This window comes from Canis aureus, chromosome 2 (assembly GCF_053574225.1).
Source record: "Canis aureus isolate CA01 chromosome 2, VMU_Caureus_v.1.0, whole genome shotgun sequence".
NCBI classification, from domain to species: domain Eukaryota; kingdom Metazoa; phylum Chordata; class Mammalia; order Carnivora; family Canidae; genus Canis; species Canis aureus.
This window is the reverse complement of record NC_135612.1, coordinates 65,326,403-65,351,939: the sequence shown is the minus strand read 5'-3', so window position 1 is coordinate 65,351,939 and position 25,537 is coordinate 65,326,403. Positions and strand designations below refer to the sequence as shown.

Genomic DNA, 25,537 nt, shown 5'->3' with positions numbered 1-25,537 from the left:
CTTTCTCTTTTGTCAGGGGAGGCAGAGCTGAAATGGGTCTTTCTCACTCCAGGTTAGCCAACTGCCCAGAGCTCAGTAGGAAATCTCAACCTGAGCATTGCCTACCCCTGGGAAGAGTTCTCTCCCTGTGATCTCTGTAAATTAGAGCCTAGAAAGAGGAGACATTTAATGCATGCTTGATAAGTATATAAATAGAAAAATAAATGAATGAATGGATGAGTACATGGCTGGAAGACACTGCAAAACCCATCAATCCACCTGTAGTATTTGCCAGAACGAGTGATTCAGGATCTATTCCTCTATCTTCAAATTTGCCACAAGCTCAGGTTTCTCCATACCTCAAGTTTTATTATAAGCATTTTCAAATATAAGAGTAATTGAAAAAATATACAATGAACTCATTGTATACAGAAACTCTTACCCCAGATTGAACAGAAGTTAATATTTCATCATATTTATATTCTTTCTTCCTCTTTCCTTACTCTATTTTTCTCTTTCCCTTCCTTCCTTCTACTTTTTTTTAAAAATTAAGCTGTAGATATTATATGATACTTTGCCACCTAAATATTCCAGCTAGTATTTCCTGGGAATAATAACATTTTCCTACTAACCAGAATTCCATTGTCATACCTAAGAATATTAACAATAATTCTATTATCTGATCTAAAATGTGGACTATCTTTAAAACTTCTCCATTTGTCTTGAGAATATCTTTTATAATTTTCTTCTTTTCTTTTTTTGATGCATGTATCAAGGAGCATACATTACCTTTAGATTTTGTCTCTTTTGTCTATTTAAATCCAAAGCACCTCTCCAGATTTCTTATCCTTACCATTGTTTTTTGATAACTAGGCCAGGTTTCTTTAAGAACATGCTACATTCTTGGTTTGTCTGATGTCATTTAAATCTTTCCTTTAGTCTTTGTATTTTCTACAGTCCTGTTGAAGTGGACATTTGATTAGATTAACATTAAATACTTTTGCCTAGAATACTTATGTTTCCTATAGCTATTGTAACAAATTGTTATAAATTTAGTGGCTTAAAACAATACAAATTCATTTTCTTATAGTTCTGGAGGTTAGAAGTCCTATATAGGTCTCACTAGCTAAAATTAAGGTGATGGAAGGGTAGTGTTCCTTTCCAGAAGCTCTAGGAGAGAATCTGTTTCTTGGCCTTTTTCATCTCCTAGATGCTGCCCACATTCTTTGGCTGGGACTCCCTTCCCCACCTTCAAAGCCAGCAACACCATATCTCTCTGGCCATTCTTCTGTAGTCACATCTCCCTCTGAAAGTGCTCCTCTTTTAAGGGGTCATGTGATTAGATTAGGCTTACCTGCATATTCAGGGTGATAATTTAATCTGCAAAACTCCTTTTGCCATGTATAATAACACATGCACAGATTACAGGCATTAGAATATGGACATCTTTTGTGTGAAGCAGTATCACGTCTACTACAACTTCATAGGTGATATTTTGTGTGTCATCATGTCAAGAGTCCCATTAAGAAACTGTCATTCTACTAGTGAAACTAAGTTTCAGGGGGTTCATAAGTGAATTAGGAGAGAAGTTAGCAAAGCTGTGGGCCTTAGAACTACCTCAGTGTGCAGGGGAGGGGATAAAAAAACGTAGCTGCCAGAACCTTACCCCAAAGATTCTAATTCATTAAATCAGGGATAGTGGCTGTCATGTTAAGTCCTCTTTCCTCCTGCATAAGTGGGTAGATCACAATTGCCCAAGTCTGGGGCCCATCTTTGGAGGAAACAGGTGAGAGATAATAGGTGGAAGCTTGTTTTCTTGATCTCCTTTGAGGTCTGGCCTCTCAAGAACACCTAGTTATGGAGTCATTTCCCAATTTATCAATAGTCACCAGCAAGAATGAACATGCAACTGACAGTCAAAATCAGTGAGCTTTCTCAGGGAAATGGTTACTAACAGATTTCCTTCCTTGGGAAACAGCATACTTATTCATCCACGTCATCTGCAAAAAAAAAGGGGGATGGGGGTGGGGGGAGGGCAAGGCCTCCTTGAAAAATTTTTTTGCAATATTTAGCATTTAAATGATATGAATGTATTTTAACTAATTTTATTAATTCACAGAAAAAGTTATAGAAGGGTTGAAAAAATCAAATGTATATAAAGATAAGCCTCCTTCTCTAGGCTTATCTGAAACAGTTGCTGTTATCAACTTGTGTATCCATCCAGAAATACATTATTTTTACACAGCATATTTATATAGATATGCCAATATCTTTCTTATACAAATGAGACCATCTTGTACACACACGGTTTCATATTTTCCCTGGATTCTACTTCATTTTCTTTTTTAAGATTTTATTTATTTATTCATGAGAGACAGACAGAGAGGGAGAGGTAGAGACACAGGCAGAGGGAGAAGCAGGCTCCATGCAGGGAGCCTGACGTGGGACTCGATCCCGGGTCTCTAGGATCACGCCCTGGGCTGAAGGCGGCGCTAAACCACTGAGCCACCCAGGCTGTCCCACCTGGACCCTACTACATACCAGTACATAGAATCTATTACATTCCTATTTATTTATTTTTAAGTAAATTTTTTAAAGGACCCCATTTCAGGGCCTGAACCCATGACCTTGAGATTAAGACCAAAGCCAAGATCAAGAGTCACACATGCTCAACCGACTGAGCCACCCACAAGTTCCTGCTGAATTCCTTTTTAAATTACATACCTTGCATGAGTGAGTAGGATTTGTCATGTCACCTCCGTATTAATGTTCTTTTAGGTTCTTTCCAGACTTTGCTACTACAACCTTGATGTAATGACTAATCTTGCATAAATGGCAATTCCCATGCATATGAGTCTGTTTTAGGACAAATATCTAGAAAGTGATTTCCTGGGATAAAGGGTTTGTTCATTTATAAAATTGGTTATTTATTGCCAAGGAGGTTGTGGCAATTATATTACCACAGAGTTTGAGAATGTCTATTTCAAAACACCCTCTTTTGTACCCACTCTTAGGCCATTGCAGTCTCAAACTGGAGTCTATTTTAGGAGATGCCAGTTGCCCAAGGACCAGGTTTGAATGTGGGGGAAAGAGCCCCAGTCTAAAATTCAAAGCAAATAAAGGATCTTAGACCAGTTATTTACCCTTTCTGGGACCTAGGTTTCTCATTTAATGACAAGATGAACTAGAGCAATGTTGACTCCATGATCCCAAATCTGGGACTCCCATCTGACAGCAATGGTCATTCACCACAATGCATGTATAAAGGGGCTCAATCAATACCCTCTGATCAAGTCCCATCAAGTCCTGTGTGAGATATAAAAGATAAAGTGTGAGCCTTGACCTTTTAAGATCCATATCTAGCAAACCTCAAGGAAGTAGTGAACTATAAATGACAGCATATAATACAGTGTCATATTGGGCAGCATGAACTTGAGAACTGAGATTGTTGAGAGGAGGGAAGACTCATACCAGGCACTTGGTATCAGTGCAGGATTCATAGAAAGGTGCCATTTCCCTAAGATAAGTAGAAATTTACCAGGCAAGGATGGTAGAAAGGAACCTGGAGGCATATGGTGTTATGAAAGCCCAATTCACATAATGAAATAGCACACTGGAGCATGGGGAAAGCCTCCCACATGTGGTTGTGTCTTATCACTTGTTTGCACAATCACTGAGAAATGAAAGTGAACTCCTAATCTCCACTACCAACATTCCTTCCATAGCATTTCCTGTCTCAGGTGACAGTAGCTCTATTCTTTCAGTTTGGTCAAACCTTCGAATCACCTTTGACTCCTCTTGTTCCCACGTCCAGCTGATCACCAAATCTCATTCAACCACTCTTCCTTCAAAAGAGATTCAAACCCCAAGTCCTCCTCTTTATCTTCAGTGCTCCCACCTTTGGTCTGGGGTCCCCAATGTCTCTCAACTGGATTGCTGGGAATGCCTCTTACCGGATTTTCTGCTTCCACCCATGACTTCTTGTGCACTATTCTCAGCATAGGGCAGAGTGATCTTGTTAAAATGAAAGTTGGATCATGTCACTCTAATGGTCTCCAATTGTACCCAGAGTGAAAGTCAGTGTTTATAATGACCTACAAGGTCCTATAGGGCAGGAGATGCCCCTCCTGTCTCTCCCCAGACTTCGTATCTATTATTCTCTCCTTTTTATTCATCCTTTCCCTTCAGTCCAGCTCTACTAGCTTCCTAGTTGCTCTGGGCACATTCTAGGCTCAGAGCTATGGCCCTGGCCACTCCTTTGCCTAGAAAATTCTTCCCTAAGATAGCATCAAGCTCATACCCTTGTTGCCTCCTCAGTAAGTCCTACCCTACATTCCCAACCTTCTTTATCATGTTCTGCTATTTCTCATAACACTTACTGTGCTACATAATACAATTACTATTTTCTTACATTTATTGCTTATTGCCTGGCTCCCCCTAACTCCTGCTCTACTGGAATGTAAGCTCCACAAGGGCAGGGTTAAATGTCTGATTGCTGCACTGCCTTAATATGGTGCCTGGCTCATGAAAGGATTCGACCTATATTTGTTGAAGGAATGAATAAATAAATCATGGGATTTTCTGATGACCTACCATGAAGACAGAATGGGCCAGAAAGTCGCCATCAAAATGAATATTTTTCTCTTGGTCTGTTTTTGTTCTCTGATAAGAAAAGTAGTACATCTTATTTTGATTCTCAGATGGATACCAACCTATCCGTTATGGAGTAAGAGAGCTTCCAAGAGCTTCGCTTCCTGGCGCTGTCATTTACTACTTGTGTAAATCACTCTCCCCAGACCTCATTTTCCTGTACACAAACTGGGGGCAAGGACGCAAGCCTCCGAAGGAGAGATTAAATAAGATCATGGAAAAAGCATTTTAGGAGGATGCCTACCATTTTGTAAGTACTCAAGAGATCTGAATCAATTAGTGGTATTACAGAGACATCGTGTCTTCCCCTAGGATCATCTTCAAGAAAGGCCTCAAAGGGGACACCTGAGTGGCTCAGCGGTTAAGGGTCTGCCTTCAGCTCAGGTCGTGATCCTGGGGTCCTGGTATTGAGTCCCACGTCGGGCTCCCTGCATGGAGCCTGCTTCTCTCTCTGCCTGTGTCTCTGCCTCTCTCTGTGTCTCTATGAATAAATAAATAAAATCTTAAAAAAAAAAAAGAAAAGGAAAGAAAGGCCTCAAAGTTCAATAAAGCTCGTGGCTCTAAGGATATCCAGGGTAGAAGTGGGTGGGGGTGGCCTGGCAGTCACGCCTGGGGGGCCCTGGCCCGTGGCACCCTCTTCCCACTGTCCTCTCATTGAACCAGCTGATTTCCTCTCCTGTGAAGTCGCCTCCCCGTGAAAATCTATGCCAGCGAAGAGAAAAAAGCCAGTTTGGATTTTAAGGGAAAAAAGAAAAGGAGAAAAAAAAAAAAAAAAAGCTAGCGCAAAGCCAACCTCGCAAGGAAAGCCCTACCTGTGGGTGGCTCGCTGCCTCTCCCCTCCGGTCCCCTACCCCGCCCGCAGGAATTGAGGAACCCGCCTTGTAAGGAAAAGAGGCGGTGGACAGGCTGGCACCGAGGGGACGCGAGGGGCGGGCGGGCCAGGTTCACCCGGCGCGGGAAGAGCGCGAGGCCCCGCCCGCCCCGCCCAGGCCCGCAGGTGCAGGTGCGAGCCAGGTGGCAGGTGAGGCCGGCGCGCGCGCTGATTGGCCGGCGTGGGTGGGGCGACGTGGGGCGGTGGGGCGGGCGGATCTGGGGCGCGGGCTCCGCCGGAGCTCGGCCCCTGCCCCCCGCCTCGTTTCCCTTCTTCCCCAGGTGCGCGGCGGCTGGCGTGGGAGGCAGCAAGCCCCGCCGTTGCCAAGTGGGTGACTACGCCCGCTTGGTGGGGAAGGAAAGGGAATCTAGAGAGAATGACAAGGGTTTCCTGACCGACAGTTGGCCGCCTCCAGGAGGAACCCACCCCCGCCCCATCAAAAAGGCATTTTATTGGCCACCGTGTTGCGTCTTTTACATACATGCTCGCCCATTGGATTCTCACAAGGACCCTAAAAAGTAGGGACTGTTTTTTTTTTCTTTTTAATTTTTTATTGGTGTTCAATTTACTAACATACAGAATAACCCCCAGTGCCCGTCACCCATTCACTCCCACCCCCCGTCCTCCTCCCCTTCTACCACCCCTAGTTCGTTTCCCAGAGTTAACAGTCTTTACGTTCTGTCTCCCTTTCTGATATTTCCCACACATTTCTTCTCCCTTAGTAGGGACTGTTTTAAGTTCCCACTCAACAGGTGGGGAAACTGAGGACCAGAGACGCTAAGAATTGCCCACCCACTGGAGTCAGCAAATGGTGGAGTCAGGCTTCCAACCCTACCCTCAGATCTTTTGCCTCCAAAGGGACTGAATCGCTATCCTGTTTGTTTGTTTTTAAGATTTTATATATTTATTCATGAGAGCCACAGAGAGAGTCAGAGACCCAGGCAGAGGAAGAAGCAGGCACCCTTTGGGGAGCCTGATGCTGGGACTCTATCCCAGCACCCGGGATGAGGACCTGAGCCAAAGGCAGACAGACGCTCAACCATTGAGCCACCCAGGTGTCCCCCCCCTTTTTTTTAAGGACTATAAGTTGCCATTAATAAAGCATTTTCTTGTTAAAATAGAAATATAACTGACATGTAATGCTATATTAGTTTCAGATGAACGAAAAGTGATTTCATATATGTATGTTACCATGACATACTACAGATAATGATCACACGTCTAGTTAACATCTATCATCATATATAGCTAATTTTTTTTCTCGTGATGAGAACTTTTAAAATCTATTCTGTTGGGATCCCTGGGTGGTGCAGCGGTTTGGCGCCTGCCTTTGGCCCAGGGCGCGATCCTGGAGACCCGGGATCGAGTCCCATGTCGGGGTCCCGGTGCGTGGAGCCTGCTTCTCCCTCTGCCTCTCTCTCTCTCTCTCTGTGACTATCATAAATAAAAATTTAAAAAAAAATCCTTATTTAAAAGATCTATTCTGTTAAGCTTCTTCTTATTTATCCTAGATTTGCTTAGGGACTTGAAACCGATTTCCCATATTGTGGCTGGTAACCAGAAGCCCACTACGCCTCAAACACCACCTGCAGAAAACCACTCTGCATCTTTCTATCCAGATTCCCTTCTCTAGAATTCCTTATGTCACTGAATCAGCAAGTCAAGAATTTAGGAGGGGTCCTCATTGCTCACACCCTCCAGACTCTTTTTTTTTTTTTTTTTAGGAAAAGTCCTCTTTGCTGTCCACAGGAGCCACCCTGCAGACAGCTTTATTCCTTACAGAAAAGCAGTCCGTCCCTCGCCCTCCCTGCTGTTTGCCTGGGGCAGTGGCGGCCCCTCAGTCCTGGCCCCAGGTGCCTGTCAGCTGTCATCCTCCCCTTCAGATTCTCCCGCTGACTCCGAGGCACTCTCGGACAAGTCACCTCCCATCTGCTGGAATCTTCCAGACTGTGCATCCCACAGGTATTTGATGGTGACTTTGAATTCAGCCATCTCCTACCCGAAAAGCTTCAGCACATGGGCCTGCTCTGGGGTCAGCACATCACCCTCCTTGCACACCTCAGGGTCAGACAGCAGAGTCACCACACCTCTCTTGAGGGCAGTGGGCAGACCCAGCTGCCTCAGCTGTGGCTCCATGGAGTGGGGCAACTGCTCCAGGGGCCCGGGGTCCAGGGTCCAACGGTGAAAGTTGCTTTGTTTCGGGCTCGAGCGAAGTCCATCTCCGTGTATTTTGTAGACCACTCATTCACTTCCTCCTTGGTGCGGTTGGTGAAAAGCAGACCGACCTCACCCCTCACCTTCTTGCTGACCTGATGCAGGTTGTCTTTGTGCCCATCAGCTGGGCTTCGACCCAAGGCCACCATCATCACCTTGTTTTTGCCAAAGAACATCTGGCTGTGCTTCCCGCATGTCCTTCAGCTTGGTGCTCCTCATGTTGGCCACGGAGAAGATGCAAAGGTACCTGTACGTGTCCACACATTTCTGAAGCTCTTCTATCAGGTTCTGTTTCAGTTCTAAGCCTTTCTTGGCAGTTTTGCTTAAGGAAACTTTCTTGTCGCGCTTGGATTTGGGCATCGCGCTGCAGGCACACGCGCCCTCCAGACTCTTCTGGGGGCTGAGAATGTGCTCCCTAAAACTATCATGTCAGCCAGCTCACTCTTCTTTGTGTGTCGAGGGCTTTCTTTGGCTGGAAAGATGCTCCTGCCTTCCCTCCCCACTCGTCACCCACTCCCCTGAGCCTGGACTCCAACCCTGCTGGTCAAATCAGGTCCATCCAGTCTTTACCAGGTCTTTCTGGGAGGAATGTGACCGTGCCCTCTTGACGACAAGGCATAGTAGTCTCAAATATTCTGTCCTCCAGACCTCATAGTACTCTTTTTTTTTTTTTTAAAGATTTTATTTATTTATTCATGAGAGACACACAGAGAGAGAGGCAGAGACACAGGCAGAGGGAGAAGCAGGCTCCATTCAGGGAGCCCGACATGGGACTCGATTCTGGGTCTCCAGATCATACCCCAGGCTGAAGGTGGCGCTAAACTGCTGAGCAACCGGGCTGCCCTTTTTTTTTTTTTTTTTTTTAAAGATTTAATTTATTTATTTATGAGAAACACAAAGAGAGAGGCAGAGACACAGGCAGAGGGAGAAGCAGGATCCATGCAGGGAGCCTGATGTGGGACTCAATCCCGGGACCCCAGGATCACACCCTGGGCTGAAGGCAGATGTTCAACCGCTGAACCACCCAGGTGTCCCTCCCCTTAGCACCCTTGAAAATTATTGAGAACCCCGAAAACTTTTATTTCTGTAGTAATAACTATTAATATTTACTATATTAGAAATTAAAACCAAGAAAATTTAAAACCAATATTTAAAGACAGTAATAACCCATGATATAACAGAAACATATTTATGAAAAATAACTATAGTTTCCAAAAAAAATAACTAGAAGGGTGGCATTGTTTTATATTTTTGCAGATCTTAATGGAAGCCAGCTGGTTTCTCCTATTTGCTGCTGCATTCCATATGTCCTGATATTCCTATAAGCTCTGGAAACTTCCACTGTCCCTTCCTCAGGAAGTGAGTGAAAAAGGCAAATAATATCTTAATATATTGGGACAATAGTTCTGACTTTGTGAACTCCTGGAAGGGTCCCAGGGACTCCCTAGAGTCTCCAGGCTATAGTGAAAGAGATCGTTATTTTTAGAATGTTTGGCCTCATGTTGGCTTTGGTTTTTGTTCAAGTTTTTATTTTAATTCCAGTTAGTTAACATACAGTGTTATATTAGTTTCAGGTATACCATATAGTGATCCAACACTTCCATACATCACGCGGTGCTAACCTTTATCTCCACCACTTGTTTCACCCATCTCTGCACCTATCTCCCTTCTGGTAACCAAGAATCTGTTCTCTATAGTTAAAAGTCTCTTTCTTGGTCTCTCTCTCTCTCTCTTTATCCTCCTTTGTTCATTTGTTTTCTTTCTTAAATTCCACATATGGGTGAAATGGTATGGTATTTATTTTTCTCTGACGGACTTATTTCGCTTAGCATAATACTCTCTAGCTCCATCCATGTCATATTGCAAATGGCAAGATTTCATTCCTTTTTATGGCTGAATATTATGCCATCACACACATACACCACTTCTTTATCCATTCATCAGTTGATAGGCACTTGGGCTGCTTCCATATCTTGGCTATTGTAGGCAATGCTGCTATAAGCATTGGGGTGCATGTATCCCTTTGAACTACTGTTTTTGTATTCTTTGGGTAAATACCAGTAGTGTGATTGCTGAATCATAGGGCAGGTACAAGTGCCTCTGTCATCTGCCATCGGGCCACCTGTTACCCCTCACCTGCCTTCTTTGCAACTTTAGCTCTCTCCCCTCCCTCACTCCCTTTCCCCCTTCTTCTCCCTCCCCTGTTTCTCTTTCTCCTTCTCTCCTCCAACTTCTCTCCTTATCTTCTCCAGTCTCTATTCCCCCCCCCCCCCTTTCTCACCTGTGTCTCTTTTCCCTGCCTACGCTCCTCCTTACCCTTTCCCTTCCCTTTCTCCCTCCCTCTTCTTCTCTGACTCTCTCAAGGGGCAGAGGAGCCAGCTGTAGAAACAAGCAGAGTTAGCTCATCAGGATTGACCCGGGTTGCTGGCAACTTATTCTATTCTGTAATCCTTTTCTTGAATCCCTGACCCCTGTCAGGTGCTACATTCAGGCCCACAGAAACACAGGTAAAAAACCACTATCCCCAACTGAGACTCACAGGACTGTAAGGAGTCAGTCAGCTCTTCACAAAACAAATGAGCACCTACTATGATCTAGGCGTTAGGTGGCTACAGGGGTAAAACAGGCTTTTCTCTGCTCTTAGGGAACTGGGAGCCGGTAGGCAGCTGCCTTTGGTGGCAGCATAACAAAGATGGAGGGGCACTGAGGGGTGTGAGGGGACCACTGCTCAACTGATCTGGAGGGGGGTCAGGGTCAGCAGAGGAGTTATAAAGAGCTTGGAACAATGTTTTCAAGATGAGTTCACACAGTTGAGTGGGAGAAACTGTTCAAAGTGGTTCCCTGTGGGGAAGCCATAGGAAAGAGAAAAAAATTCTGTTTTTATTTTGCACCTTCTATTCTGCTGAGTCTGTGTGACCATGTGTGATGGGCTATATTGTGTCCTGCTCCCCCCTCCCGCATTTTATATCTTGACACCTTAATCCCTCAGTACCTGAAAATGTGACTGTGTTTAGGTGGGATCTTGAAAATGGTGTTTTAATGAAAATGAGGTGATATGGGTGGGCCCTGATCCAATATGAGTGTCCTCTTTATAAGAAGAGGAGACTATGGGGTGCATGGTTGGCTCAGTCCATGGAGCTGTGACTCTTGATCTCAGGGTTGTAGGTTTGAGCCCTGTGTTGGGTGTAGAGATTACTTGAAAATAAAATTCATTAAAAAAAAAAAAAGAAGAAGAAGATGAGACTGGGACACAGATATACATAGTAGACATAGGGAGTAGGTGGCCACCAATAAGCCAAGGATAGGGGCCTCAGAAGAAACCAACCCTGCCAAGAGGGTGGTAGGGACTGCCAGAGGCGGTGCTAAACTGCTCCTTCCTTCCCTCAATGTGGGGAACAGCATGTGGGCTTATTATCCCATGGAAAGACCATGGAAGGCAACAAGAGTAATGACAAAAACCAGACAGGAATCTGTTGTGGAAGTTCCAAGAGGTCACAGTAAGCCAGAACTTGTGCAGCATGATGGGCAGTGACTCTGGAACCAGACTACTGGATTTGAATCCAGCTCTGCCACTTAGTAGCTGTGTGACCTTAGGTCAGTTATTTAATCTCTCTACGCCCTAAAACCTAACTGCAGAACAGGGATAATGAGAGTGGTTGGCTCTTGTATGGAGGATTGACTGGGCTAATGTATGCCAATGGCTTGTAAGGGTGTCTGCGTGTGGTAAGCACTCTTCTGTGTCTGGGTTTGCTATGTTGTTGATGCCTTACCCAAGGCTGAAGACGTGGTGCATGATGTATGCGTACTCCATTCTTGTGGGATGAGGGAGAAAGCATGCAGTCCCAGGTTGCTGGCTCATATTGGATAAGTGAAGTGGCTGGCCCAAGGCCACACAATTAGAAGGGTGACGGGCTGGAATGTGAATCCAAATCTGTCTCTAAAACCTGTAGTTTTAACATGTACCCTATGTAACCTAGTCCAGGGCCTGGTACTTGGTAGGACCTCAATGAATTGTTTCTAGGTGAGTTGACTAAAATGAAGTGCGCAGAGGTTAAATAACTTTCCCAGGGTCACACAGCTCATCAGTAGCAGCTGGGAATAGAACCTGGCCTTCTAGTCCAACAACCAAATATCAGTACAACTAAAAAGTGAGAAGGTCATGGTGTGCCCGGGTGACTCAGTCAGTTAAGTATCTGACTCTTGATTTCAGCTCAGGTCATAATCTCAGGGTCCTGTGATTGAGCTCTGAGTAGGGCTCTGCATTCAGTGGGGAGTCTGCTTGAGATTCTTTCTCTCTCTACCTCTCCCTCTGCCTGCCACTCCCTCTCAAATCAATCAAAAAATGTTTTGTTTTGTTTTTTTAAAGTGGGGAGGTCTTACTAGTTGTGTGGATACAGAACGGAGTCCAAGATCAATCATTCAGAAATACTTTGTTGAAGGTACAAGTGCTGAGGCAAAGACTCACACAGCTCCACATCATCAGACTTCAAAACTGCAACCAGGGCAGATCCTAGACTCTTACTGAGACAAGCTCTTAGTTAGGAGGCACTGGTGAAAAAAATGATATTCATGACATTTGGGAAAATAAAACAAACCAACACAGAGCAGCATAAAGTAGTCTCAGAGTTTGGAACCTCTGAGACCCCTGAGATTCATGTTCTGAAATGTCTGTAGAGTAAACCCTCCCTAAATGAGCAATGGGTCGTGTTGTACTGCATCAGAAGTGTGTTGTAGGATCTGCCAGCCGGAGCTCGATTCTCTGCTACCCTGCAAACTTTGTGGCATTTCACATCATTCCAGCAGCATTACTGATGAGCCTTGCTCTAGATAAAATGTAGTAATACACTAGTCACCACAAGCCACTAACCTGACAATGTTAGCTGTTCAGTCCAGACATGAGTGAGGTTAAGAAATTGGGTTTCAGGAGCCTGACAGATCTAGTTTCAGAGCCCAGTTCCATTATTTTCAAGCCATCAATCTTAGGGCACTTAGCTTCTTTAAACTTTGTCTGCTCCTTCTGTAAATGAGAATAGCAAAAAATTAGTAAAGACATCTACTCTCAAGTATACTAATAGAAATTAGTATTACTTTAGCTTTCCAGAAAGCTAGACAAAAAATGAAACAAATGTCGCTTCAACCATTGAAATAGGTATTATCTGAACACTAAAATTCAGATGTCCTGCTGAAGGTGAGTACATGCTTCAGCCTTCACAAAGAACTTAAATATTCTTGTTTTGGTTGCCTGTTTTATGGCCTGCCATGCCTCCTTTGAATTAACTTAAGAAAGCAGAGATGTATGTAATCTATTTTCAGACACATTTATTCACAAGGATTCCAATTTCATAAGTTGGACCTTAGGAGATGATAGAAAATATATAAATTTTTCTTTGTCCCAGTTCCTGGCACAGAACTCTTGAGACCCTTGTAATTTCACAAGGGTTAAGAGTATGAGGAACATCTTCTGTTCCTCTGTCTTTGACCCAGTTCCTGACACAGAGTTCCTAAACCCCTTGAAAATTCCTGGGTGACAGGACTGTTTTGGGTTCTAATGAGGTGACTCTTGGTGGGCTCCTGGATGGGGCTGGTCACCAAAAAGACCAAACCATGATTAGAAGCCCCACCTCTGGATCCCTGGGTGGCACAGCGGTTTGGCGCCTGCCTTTGGCCCAGGGCGTGATCCTGGAGACCTGGGATCGAATCCCACGTCGGGCTCCCAGTGCGTGGAGCCTGCTTCTCCCTCTGCCTGTGTCTCTGCCTCTCTCTCTCTCTCTCTCTCTCTCTGTGTGTGACTATCATAAATAAATTTAAAAAAAAATTAAAAAAAAAAGAAGCACCACCTCCATTCTCTGGTGAGGGGAAAGGGTTGAAGTGGAGTTGACGGTGAATTATGCCCCCATGATGAAGCCTCCATAAACATCTCAAAGATATGGGTTTGAGCACTTCCAAGAGGGCAACACACCTCAGCTCCAGGGGACAGAAGCTCTTGTGCTTGAGGCCCTCCCACACTTCATACTTTGTGAAATTTCTTCATCTGGTGTTTCATCTGGGTCCTTTATCATATCCTTTAAGAAACTAGCAAACTGTTTCTCTGAGTTCTATGATCTGGTCTAGCAAATAAAAGGAACCCAAGATTGGGGAATCTCTGATTTGTAGCCAAATGGGACAGAAGTTGTGAGTACCCTGGGACCTACTACTTGTGATTGGCATGAAGGGGGTAGGGGCAGTCTTGTGGAACTGAGCCCTTACCTGTGGAATCAGATGCTATCTCAGTAGTCTCAGAGTTGAGTGAAGTTATAGGGCAACCAGCTGGTGTGGCACAGTTGCTTGGTGAGCAGAATCCCCACATTTGGTACCAGAAATATTGGTATCAGAAAATAGAGAAACATGGCAGGTGGGTAGTGGGTGGTGTTGGGGGGAACAGTGGGTTTTCTGACACAGACGTTATGCTTCTTGACCTGTGTTATAGACACCTTGAAGAAGGCTGTGGTACTTTATGGAAAGAATATACCTTATAGCCTTGGATTATGACAGGCTGCACTGCAAAACATCGGTACATGAGAAACCCTTACTAGCGTTAATTCTGTTTTGAGACCTATCAAATTGTCAGTGACTCACCTCTCTGTCCCAGGCCTTGCCTTCATTGTATTAATCCCAGACAGACAGAAGTTTCAGGACACCCAAAGACTGGAAGTAGTCGAAGATCCTTTGTCCCCATACAAGGTAGAGCTAAACAACATTCAAATATTACCCATGGCACTTCCAGCCCTCGGCCCGAGACAGGTGTATTAAAATGTAGGTTTCATTTTTATTTGGGTATGGTGAGGCCTACAGACCAGAAGATGACCACCATTGAAAAAATAGTTTGTTACTCACTGTTCCCAAGAAAGGGGGAGCACATTGCACCATTTGAGGCCACTCAGGGAAGCACCAGGGTGGGTTAGGAGGCAGAGTGAAAGAACACACGGCAAGAGTCTGTATTGTGGTTTCTGCAGAAGCAATGGGCAAGGCAGGTTAAGCAGACCTAGACTTGGCTAGTCTGAGTAATTTTGGCAGGCTCTGGGGTATAGGGGCTGTTTGTCCTGAGTTGTCTGGTGCCTGGCCTGGGGTGATCTGCACATGGGTATATCAGCCTACAGTGTAATAGCCTTTGGAGAAACTGACAGGGGAGATGTTTGGGTTGTGGGCTTTGGGTTGGTTGGTTTGCTTATGAAAGGAGCATTTGCTGGTGGGTCCTTTAACGTTTCTAGAAATTGTCTAGCCGTGGGAGGGGGAATATCTCTTGGGTCAGCAAGGCCTTGAAATGTCAAAGCATCAGAAAATAGAGAAAATAAAGAACATGGTTAATAGAGTAGGGCAGTGACTTTGGCTCCATCATATCCCCTTAGCAGTTGGTCTGCAAAGCACAGCCAACCTCCACAGCTTTGAGCAGCTGACTGAAGGTTTGAGATGTCCCGAGTCCTGTTATGTTCTCCTTGGGCCAGAGTCCCAGCTCTCCTACTTCATTTGCCATCCCTAGCAGCAGGAGTGGGTGTTTATAATCCTCTCTGTTTTGTAACAGAAACAGAGTACTCAGCCAGGACGGCCTCCCCAACAAGAAAGCTTGGTGCAAGAACTTGTGCAGCCAGTGCATTTTCTCCTGCTTTACAGCTATTTGGTTTTTGTTTGTTTTCCAGGAAAAGGACATACTGAGGTTGGTGGACTTGCTTCAAGTTTCATTAATTTTATTTGTCGTCTGAGGGGAGGAGCTGTCACCAGTGCTGTGTGTCTGTCCTATGTACCCCTCTCTATCACCACTGCCCTGTTCTAACCTGAGCTTTGACCCCATCTGGGACCAGGAGAGACAAAACCTTGCTCACACTTGCCTTCTTCTGATGGGAAGGGCTTTGTCATAGGCCCTTCTTTAGGGCTTAGAGAGACTCTAGAAGGCCTGACTGAAGTGAGGACAGAAGCCCTATTCAAGGCATTACACATGTGGACCTTCTCCTTCCCCAGGGGGTGCTGGGGGTAAGGCAGAGTCCAGCCAGCAGTTTAGCATCTGGAACAAATGGTACAAAATGGATCTCAACAACACTTAGTGAATGGACACTGTTCATTAGAATGTTATCTCACTCATTCAGCATTATTTTGTTTATATATTTTAAGATATCAACAAATACTTAATGGTTGCTTTAGTGTTGCCAGAAAGAGCATTTACAAATAATCATCATTTAATTTTTATTTGGAACATTAATTCTACCTATCTAGTTATAGCATCATGAGTTGAGTTTTTAAAAGAACACTTGGTGGGGAGAAAGGTCAGTACAATTCTCAAATAGGAGCTTCCATCCCCTTCTCCAAGCCCCTTGGAATTCTATCACTGGTGTGCAGAAGCGGAGAAAGTCACAAACCCCCAAGTTCCTTGAGGAGGCCTGTGGACCCCTGGGGAGGCACACAGCAGGGAGAACTCTCAATGGCAGGGCAGAGCCAACAGGAAGAGGGGAGGGTGCCTGATGAGGAGTGAGATGAGGCCAGGCTCCAGTGAATGACCTGCTTTGTCCTCTCAGAGCCCTCTGAGAGAGGATTAGGTAACAGATTGGCTGAAACCACTGTCATCCTAGCCATGAAAAGGGTCAGGGAAGGCAACTGGGAAGACAGAAAGCCAGTGATGATTTCCACCATCTGTTTCCTCTTCAGAAGGTGAATTCTAAGGAGGGCTGAACACCTGCCTGGAACGTGCAGGTGTGTGCCAGACTGCAAACTCTGAGAGGTTCAGGGAGAAAATTAAATCGCTTTGGAAAAGAGAAGGAACAGCTTGAGGAGTATGGGAGAGGGGAGGGCTTGGTGCCCTGGAACAAAGAAGTAAGGCCACTGTGGCCAAAGTACAAGCTAGGGGAAGAAGAACATCATTGGGTGGGGATTGGAATACATTCTGCTGTGTGGCATGGGATGGATCACTCTTTTCAGACTCTTCATGACATCTTTAGTAAAATGTAGACTCCTCATTAATGACATGTTTCAGGTTTACTTTTTAAGGGATACAGCTATGTGTTGAATCCTACTGTGAGGCAGGTGCAAGGGTGAGATCAGAGGATGCGCAGTGACATGCTCATTTCTACTTCTTTGGTCAAAGCAAGTCCAGTGGCCACATCCAAGCTCAGAGTTTATTAATTCTGTGTGTTTCCTATGAGGAAGAGTTGTTCATGTCTGTCTCATCCACCAGGACTGGAAGGGCCTCCATAGTCAGATCATTCTTACCCATCCCTGTCCTCTGGTGCCTAGCACAGTGCTTGGCACAGAGTAGGTACTCGATTAGTGTTTATTTCATGAAAATATCTCTGGATTTGCCTTATCTTCCCATTGCCACCATTCTAAGTCTAGGTTAGACCTGGACTATTCTAGCATCTTTTCCACGGCTCCCATCTTTCCAGGCTCTCCCACTGCAAACGTAACCTGCATTCCATCACCACGGATCTCTAACACCACCCTGACTGTAGTTTTCATTGACTTATGAAACTTTAGCACTTCTACCCTTCCCTCCTTGGAAATCTTAAAGGACCTCTCATTGCCTAGAATCACATCTACATTCTTCATCCTGAGTTTGAAAGATAGAAAGCACTCAGATGTGTCAAAAGCTCTTGCAAAACATTTGTAGTGATTCAGGTGTGAGTTACCTCTGGTAGTCATTACTCTTTCCAGTTTTCTCTCACCCAGATACACGCTAAGAAAGCCTTTTCCTGGTTCTTAAGTTTTGGTGTGGCCATTGGATTTGCATTGGCCCAAGAAGCGGAAACGAGTGTGTCACTGGGTGGAAGCCTTAAAAATCTATGCATGATTTGCCCCGCTTTACTTTTCCAAGAGTAAAGTGACTCTGGCACACCCTCAGCCCATACCCTGGGGTGAGGACCTCACAGAGGAAATCCTGTGGGCTGATCTGAGACAGGTGTATGGCAGGAATTGCTGTTCCCATTTACAAAACAGGAACCACTACCACCTCATATGACAGAAGGGAAGAGGGATGGAGGCTACATCACTTGCCCAGTTCACTCTTTTATTCAGGAGTAGAACCTGATACTTCCAGTGAGAGATTCATCATCTTGCGAGGTGGCCTCACTTGGTCCCTCCAGGAAGACTTGTGGGTAGAGTGAAAGGCACAGAAGCTTTGTTGTTAGACTGACCTGGTTCAAATACCAGCTTTGGTGTTTACCACAGAGTCCCACTTGTCAACAATATGAATCTGTACTGTAAGTTTATGGGAAGGGTGAAATAAGCTAGGGTGGAGAGCCCTGGCAGGCATGTGTGGGGACTTGGTGTAGGTCAGTTAGCCTTGTCCCTTTCCCAGTCTGCTGTCCTCTTGAACCCTGGATTGACCACACTCACTGTCATCTCTGAGGTCTTGCTCAAGGTGTGCTCTCTGATTATAAATCTTTCCCCAGCTCCTCCCCACGTCCCTCTCAGGGCCCCGCTGAAGTCCCCACTTCTCCACACTGCTTCTTCCTCCATTCCTGTTCACACTCTTCCCCCTTAGCTCCAGACATTTAGTCAGCCAAAATGAATTTAATTGTTACACTGGTGAGAAGCTGATCTCCCTAATTATACCAGACATACCTTGAGGGCATTGGCTTCCTGCATCCCTTCCTGCAGCCCCAGCCCTATCTTTTATTGAGTGAGTGTCTCTAGGTACCTCCTGTCACATCACTGTGCCTAATTCTTCCTTTATACATGTCAGGAGTCCCTTGAGGAGCTCTGAAGACTGTCCCACTCGAGGAGCTCTGAAGACTGTCCCACTCATGACTACCAAGTGAGTAAACTCAACTGGGCTGAGTCTACAAATAAGAAGTGACCCCCAGGAATGGGTTGGCTTTCCTGAGTACCTCTATGAAACAGGCATTATATCCAGTATCTTGCATTATCTCCAGTTGTCAGAAGGGTTATGGGGTATTTATAGCTGAAGAACACAAACTTCGGAGATATTTGGTAACTCAGTTGGCAATAATCACTTGAGAATGATTTCTTGTTAATTACCTGATATGTATGTGTCAAGGACTGTGCTAGTGATTCAGAGAGGTGAATACAGTAGACATGATCCCTAGTTTCGTGGAACTCACAGCCCAGCTGACATGACATTAATGATTCTGTCAACCCCCCTTCTCTGGCACATTCTTGTGCCATTGTTTTTTTTTTTAAGATTCTATTTATTTATTCATGAGAGACACAGAGAGAGAAGCAGAGACATAGGCAGAGGGAGAATCAGGCTCCTCACTCAGTCCTGGACCCTGGGATCATGCCCTGAGCCGAAGGCAGATGCTCAAACTCTGAGCCACCCAGGCGTCCCTCTTGTGTCATTATATTCCACATATGAGAAGCACCATATTTGAAATATAAAGAGAATTACCTCTAATTCAGCACCTTTCATAAATTGTCACCAGGTAATTTTATAGACACTATTTCATTTACTTAAAATATTCAGAAGGGGATCCCTGGGTGGCTCAGCGGTTCAGCTCCTGCCTTTGGCCCAGGGCACGATCCTGGAGTCCTGGGATCGAGTCCTGTGTTGGGCTCCCAGCCTGGAGCCTGATTCCCCCTCTGCCTGTGTCTCTGCCTCTCTCTCTCTGTATGTCTATTATGAATAAATAAATAAAATCTTAAAAAAATTAAAAAAATATTCAGAAGAAGGGGTATTATTATTGTTCATTGATGTTCTCTAAGTGCCTCGCTCAGTGTATGGCATACTGCAGGGGACAATTTTAATTGAATGAATATCTGCTTTATAGATGAGGTTCATAGGGGCTTTGCCCACACCAATAGGAAACATGAAGCTGGGACCCAAGGAGTGAGTGCAATTTGCTCCTTCATGTTACTTCTCAAAAGAAATACCAGCTTTTTGCTTTTCTCGTTCCTTTCTCACTCTCTTCCCAAATGACCACATTTCTTATTTTGTCTTTCAGCCTGTTCTCAGCCAATTACTGTAAATGTGACTTTCTTGGTTGATGTGGCCAATTGTGGGCTCAAAGTAGTCTATTCCCAGATAGGAAGCATGAGCTATGGAGGCCACAGTCTTAAGACCTGGATCACGTGGAACAAAAACCCCTTCCTCAGCAATCTTTGCAAGTGACCAAACCTTTAGTTGTTCTGGGAGAGAAATTCAACTGAAAACCTAAAGATGCCTTGAGAAAAAAACTGACTCCCCCAACCTCCACCACTCCCAAGGTAAAAAGTGAAACAGCATAATCACCATACCCTCTTCCAAGCCAAATTAAATGAGCTAATAAAAATCAGTGCTGGGGCAGCCTGGGTAGCACCACTTTTGGCCCAGGGCCTGATTCTGGAGACCCAGGATTGAGTCCCATGTCAGGCTCCCTGCATGGAGCCTGCTTCTCCCTCTGCCTGTGTCTCTGCCTCTCTCTCTCTCTCTGTCTCTCATGAATAAATAAATAAAATCTTTAAAAAAAATCAGTGCTACTGAAATGTTCAATTCATCTAAACACAAAGACTATTGGTTTCCAGCCTCTCTGATTCTAATCCAATAACACTCATCAGAGGTCTTCAACCAGATTGGTACGGTTGGGGGTTTTGTTTATAGATGTGTGTACATAAAGGAAATCTTGAAGATTTCCTCACTGTAGACTGTTATCTTGCTCAAGGTGTCTGGACTTCTGTTGGATGAGTTCATGTTTGAACCTTAGCCTTCTTATGTGAGTTGCAGAAAGAAGCATCTTTTCTTCTACTCTGATCTTATAGTGTGACTACCCATTCAGCCATCCACTCAGTCATTCATTCACTCAGCAAGCATTGACTGAGTACAACCATGTGCTGGACAATGTGCCTGGCACAGAAAATATAGAGTTCCCAGCATAGCAGTGGGATTTGGGGGTCTGGGCAGATAACCTGGCAAAGCGTGTAGAAGGTACTTGGCCCTGGTCCCTCTATGTCTGGGATCCATCAGTGATCAGTGATCTTTGCTCTTCTGAAGTATGATCAGTTTCTCCCTCTGCTTCTCCTTCTCTACCAGCTCTTTTTCAAAACTAATTTCATACCAGAAAATTCCACTGACCTGGAGTGGTCCACTCCAGTGGACTCAGAAGGAGTTGTCCTTCTAGGTAACTTTCCACTCTTCTCCCTCATCCAGATTTGTACGCAGAAGAATCCATTTCTTCATCTTCACTTCATTTCACAACCCATGGCAATCCATCTACCAACTTCAGTCATTACTGCTCTTTCTTAGAGACGCCCATGACTTACTTCCAATCTGCAGTCGCTCTTATCTTTCTCTTCCTAGTGTATTTAACAGTGTTGGTCCTCTAGCCTCTGCTCTCAGAAGCTTCATTCTCCTGATTCTCCTTGCCTTCTGTCTTTTCTTTTTAAAATCAAAGCTTAATCTTCTTTCCTATCAATGCCTTTTTCCAGCCCCTTGTTATCTCTCACCTGGACATGGTCCATCTCATTCCATCTCTATCCATATTCTTCTGTCTCTATCCCTTATTCCTCACCATCTCTCACCTTGCCCTTTCTTTTCCCTGGACCAACAGGTCTAGGAAGAAAAGAATCTTTTCTTATTCAACTTTCATCTCCCAAATACAATTTAATAACTGGTATAGAGTGGCTGCTCAATGAACAAGTGTTGAAAGAAAGAAGGGAAAAAAATTTTTAAAAATTAAAAAAAGAAAGAAAGAAGGAATAAAAGATGGAAAGTAGGAAAGAAGAGAAGTAAGGAGAGAGAAAGGGAAGGATGCCAGACTTGAGGGAAGCATCAGGAGCCAAAGAAGACAAGAAAAGGAGTCTCTACTTGGTTGGGGATGGGAATGGAGTGGAGGCCAGGAGGGAGCATTAGAAAAGGACTCTTGGTCGCAGGTGCAGTGTGGGGGAAGGGCACTCCAGGCAGAAACAAGCATGCGCAGTAAGCAAAAGCAGTTGGCTTGCGAGGCACAGGGCACCCTGGAAAGGGAAAGTGCTTGGATTCTGTTGGGCATCTAGCAAGAGCTGAAGGTCATGGGGAGAGGGGAGACTGGCAAGGCAGATGGAGCCTAACACTCCTGCATGCTGTGCTAAATTTGGATTGTATTCTCAAGGCAATTGGGAACCATTGAGGAGTTTGAAGCAAGGGAATGACTTGACCAGATGTGCTGCCCACCACCTTTTCATCTCTGAACAGCCCATGCCCAGCAAACAATACCTGCCCAGCACCACCTCTTCCAGCTGGCACCATCGTCACCAACTGACATCCCAACTCTTGTCATGTCCAGAGTGACAACTGGGAGAATGAGCTTTGAAGTAAGACAGATCTAGGTTCCAGGTTATTGGACTTACTGAAGCCTCACTTTTCTCCGCTGTAAAATTGCCACAAGACATTGCACCTTCCTGAGGGAGATTTTAGATAATGTGTGTAAGGCTCTTCTTGCTGAACCGATGTCCCCTGTTTTTCCCAATGTTAATGTTACCGCCATGGAAGTTAGCTGTTCTGACTGCAACACCCTCCCCTGTGAAGTGCTCCTGGTGAATCAGAACAACTTCCGTCATCTGAGAGACTCTCCAAGTCCCTGTGAGGCTCTGGAATGTGAAGAGCTTCAGGCTATTTTCATCAGAAGCCATCAAGATTGCCTAAGTTTCTTTTCATCTAACTGAGGAAAATTGTACTTAAGCTCTGGGAACAGAGAGCTACCAATATCCTCAAACAGTAGCAGAGGGATGATTGACTTCCTAGTTGGATTTGTTTTGTGCCTTTGGCAGCATGTAGAGCTGACAGGAGAGCATGCACAGCTCCAGCTTGCCTCTCAACTGTCCATTAAAAAATGTTTAAGAGAGAACATGTGCACATGAGTACGCGGGCGGCAGAGGTGTGGGATGGGGAAGGTGGGTACAGAGGAAGAGAAAGAAGCAGACTCCCCACTGAGCAGGGAGCCTGAATGCGTAGTATTTCAGCCCAGGATCCTGGAACCTGAGCCGAGGCACCCACTTAACCAACTGGCCCCCAGGGCAGTGGTCAACTGTCCTTCATTTTAAGCAGATTTAAAAGTCCATATAGTCTGGAGAATCAAGAAGCCATTCTTGTATACTCTTCTGAAAGAATCAAGCTCATGGGATGTCACATGGATTTTTAACTTAATTACTGAGGAAATAAGGAATCATCCTGACAGTGGATGGGGTAATATCTCACCTGTCACCTTCTTATCCTACTGAAAATGTCAACCAAATTCACATTCCAATGTCACAGCTCTTCTTGATCTTTTAGAAGTTAATTACTTCTTTTATTGATAAAGAATAGTACTGTAGACCATTTGAAATTGCTGTTTTGTGGGTCAAAAATGAGAATGTCAGCAATTTCTTATGATTTAGATTAATATAATGCATAGTGAAAACATTTTAAATGTACAAAAGGTAACTAGATCTCTCTCCTATTCTAATTGCCTGCTTCCTTTCCCCAAAGGCAACAGCTGCCACTAATGACTTGAGAAAAAATTGTATATAATTTGAGAAATATTTTACACACATTTAATTTATAAACACACAGAAATATGATATGCAAGCTGTTTTTTTAAAAAATCTTTCTTTAGCTGCATCTCTTAGAAATCATTCCAACTAACTCATCAATATCTTTAACCAGTGCCTATGGATACGAAGATTGTTTCCAGTGTTTTGCTCTTATAAAACAATGCTGTAACAAATATCCTCACACACGTATCTTTGGTTTGTGCAAGTATATGCAGCATAAATCTCTGAAAGGGAAATCATTAGGCTAAAGAGCTTGTGATTTAAAATTCTGAGAAATATTGACAAATTCCCCTCAAAATGGGTTATACAATTTACATTCTCTCCAATAGCATGTCTTTCTTGCTCTATAGTTAACACTTTATACTTGTCAGACTCATGCCTTCCCTCATAATTGCAGATATTTTTTGCCCATAAATAGCTTATTTTAATTAACAAAGCTAAACTAAAGTAGCAATGCTCAGAGTTCTGGTCATGGGTCTGTTGGCTCTCAGACCTATCACCATCCTCTCTCATGCTGCTTGGTATGGGGGGGGTGAAGGGGTGAAGGGGGGGCTAAGCAAACTAATTTCCCAGACTCCCTTACCCACTGGCTTCTGTTGGATAGGGCAGTGCAGCCAGGACCCTGTTCCCTCACTCTGTGTCTGGTGGCATTCCCAGTAGCCACTGACTCTAGTTCTCCTCAGGGGTTCCTCCCTTCAGGGTCCCAGATCTCACTCTGCATCCTGGCTCCTGGGCTCACTGTGCCTTGTTTGCCCTTTTAGCTTTTCCAATATCTTTGTAACTGGTTCCCCATACTCAATCATCTCTCTTGAATTATCTGCTTTACTTTTGTGCGTTTGATTCCTATCCCCCACCCACCCTTAACCAAACACTGAACTGGTATACCCAGAATTGACAGAAATGAGGAAAAATGGCCATGTTTCAATACTATTGGTAGGAATGGAAATTGTTGCAAAATTTTTTTGGCAGGCAGTTTGGCAATCTGTTCCAAGAGCTTTAAAAATGAGCGTACTCTTGCCCTATCTTTTTAGATATATGTGTTGAAATACTTATGAGTGAAATGATGTATATCTGTGATTTACTTCTAAACAATCTGAGAGGAGGATAATTGGGAAACTGTATAGATCAAATGAGATTGGCCACAAGTTGATGGTTGTTTAATGTGGGTGAAGGATACTTAGACATTTGTTACAGTCATCTCTTTACTTACAAATATTTGAATTTTTCAGTAATAAAAAGTATCTTTCAAAAGCCAAATCTTGGACCTTTCAGTTTACTTTCTAGGAATTTATCCTAAAGAAAACAAATTCCTAAATGTTAAAAAAAAAAAAAGATTTATCTTTAAGGATAGTTTTCAACAGCATTGTTTATAATAAACAATTGGCAACAATCGAATTTTGCAACAGTGGGAAGGTCTTACCATAATTTCAATATATCATATACTGCAAGCTATTTAAACTTAAAAAGATGTTGCAGTCACAAGTGTATTGTCAAAGATGTTCATGATTTTTTCTTTGTAATGATTTAAGTAAAAAAAAAAAAGTAATAAAGGCAGGAGATATAATCCAATTAAGAATATTTTAAAATGTATCTAAGGGAGGATGTGAGAGATCCACACTCAAGTATAATTGGTGTTATCCCTCGATGGATGGGGCAGAGTTCTTTCTTTCTAACTTGTGTGCACTTTCTGGTTTGTTCATTGCTGTTCTTATGATGTACTACTTTTGAATTACCAAAAATGACTAGCATATTCTTTCTACCTTACCCCTTCTCTTCTTTCTTTTAACGGGTCCTTTTTGAATGAACGCTCTTCTCCACTGAAGGTGTGCATGCACTGGGCAGTCACACCTTAGCTTCTTTCTAGCAAATGCTAGTTATCTGTTAACCTTTGTGCAGAGGGCTTAGGAGAAAATGAGCAGTTTGGGGACCAAGGGATGAAAGAGCAAGGTGGGTGCTAAGGGAGATGGGGATGGCAACCTAGAGGCTCTGGGAACCCTCGTGTGATAGAGCAGACCCCACCCTGTCTGGTCTCATTGGGTGCTGTCACTGGACATTGGAAGCTAGTTCTGACATACAGTACAAAAATGCCATTGCCAAGTCACATGACACATGGTGGTCAGGTTCTAGCGTCAGTGCCTGCTTTGTTAAAATTGATTTTAGTCAAAATTGCCTTTATGGCCTTCCTTTGGTTGAGTGCCAGAACAAGTCCCTGGTTTGCATTTAAAACTAAAATAAAATGCATAATTCTAATTCACTGAGCAGCAGCAAACTTACATTTTTCATGTTGTGTGTAGTTCCCTGTGGACCAGGGCAGACAGAATTGTCAGCTGCCTTCATATCTTTACATGTCTCTCTCCA

At 44.1% G+C, this 25,537-nt stretch overlaps 1 long non-coding RNA gene and 1 pseudogene across 1 annotated transcript; one reads left to right on the top strand and one right to left on the bottom strand.

Annotated features, from left to right (window-relative positions):
- Positions 1-5,715: 5,715 nt before the first annotated feature.
- LOC144300872 (uncharacterized) lies at positions 5,716-24,356 on the top strand. Its single transcript, XR_013367620.1, has 4 exons — positions 5,716-6,018; positions 8,972-9,073; positions 15,388-19,900; positions 21,760-24,356. It is a non-coding gene; the product is annotated as an uncharacterized LOC144300872 (long non-coding RNA).
- LOC144300863 (mRNA turnover protein 4 homolog pseudogene) lies at positions 7,361-8,082 on the bottom strand (annotated as a pseudogene).
- Positions 24,357-25,537: the final 1,181 nt, after the last annotated feature.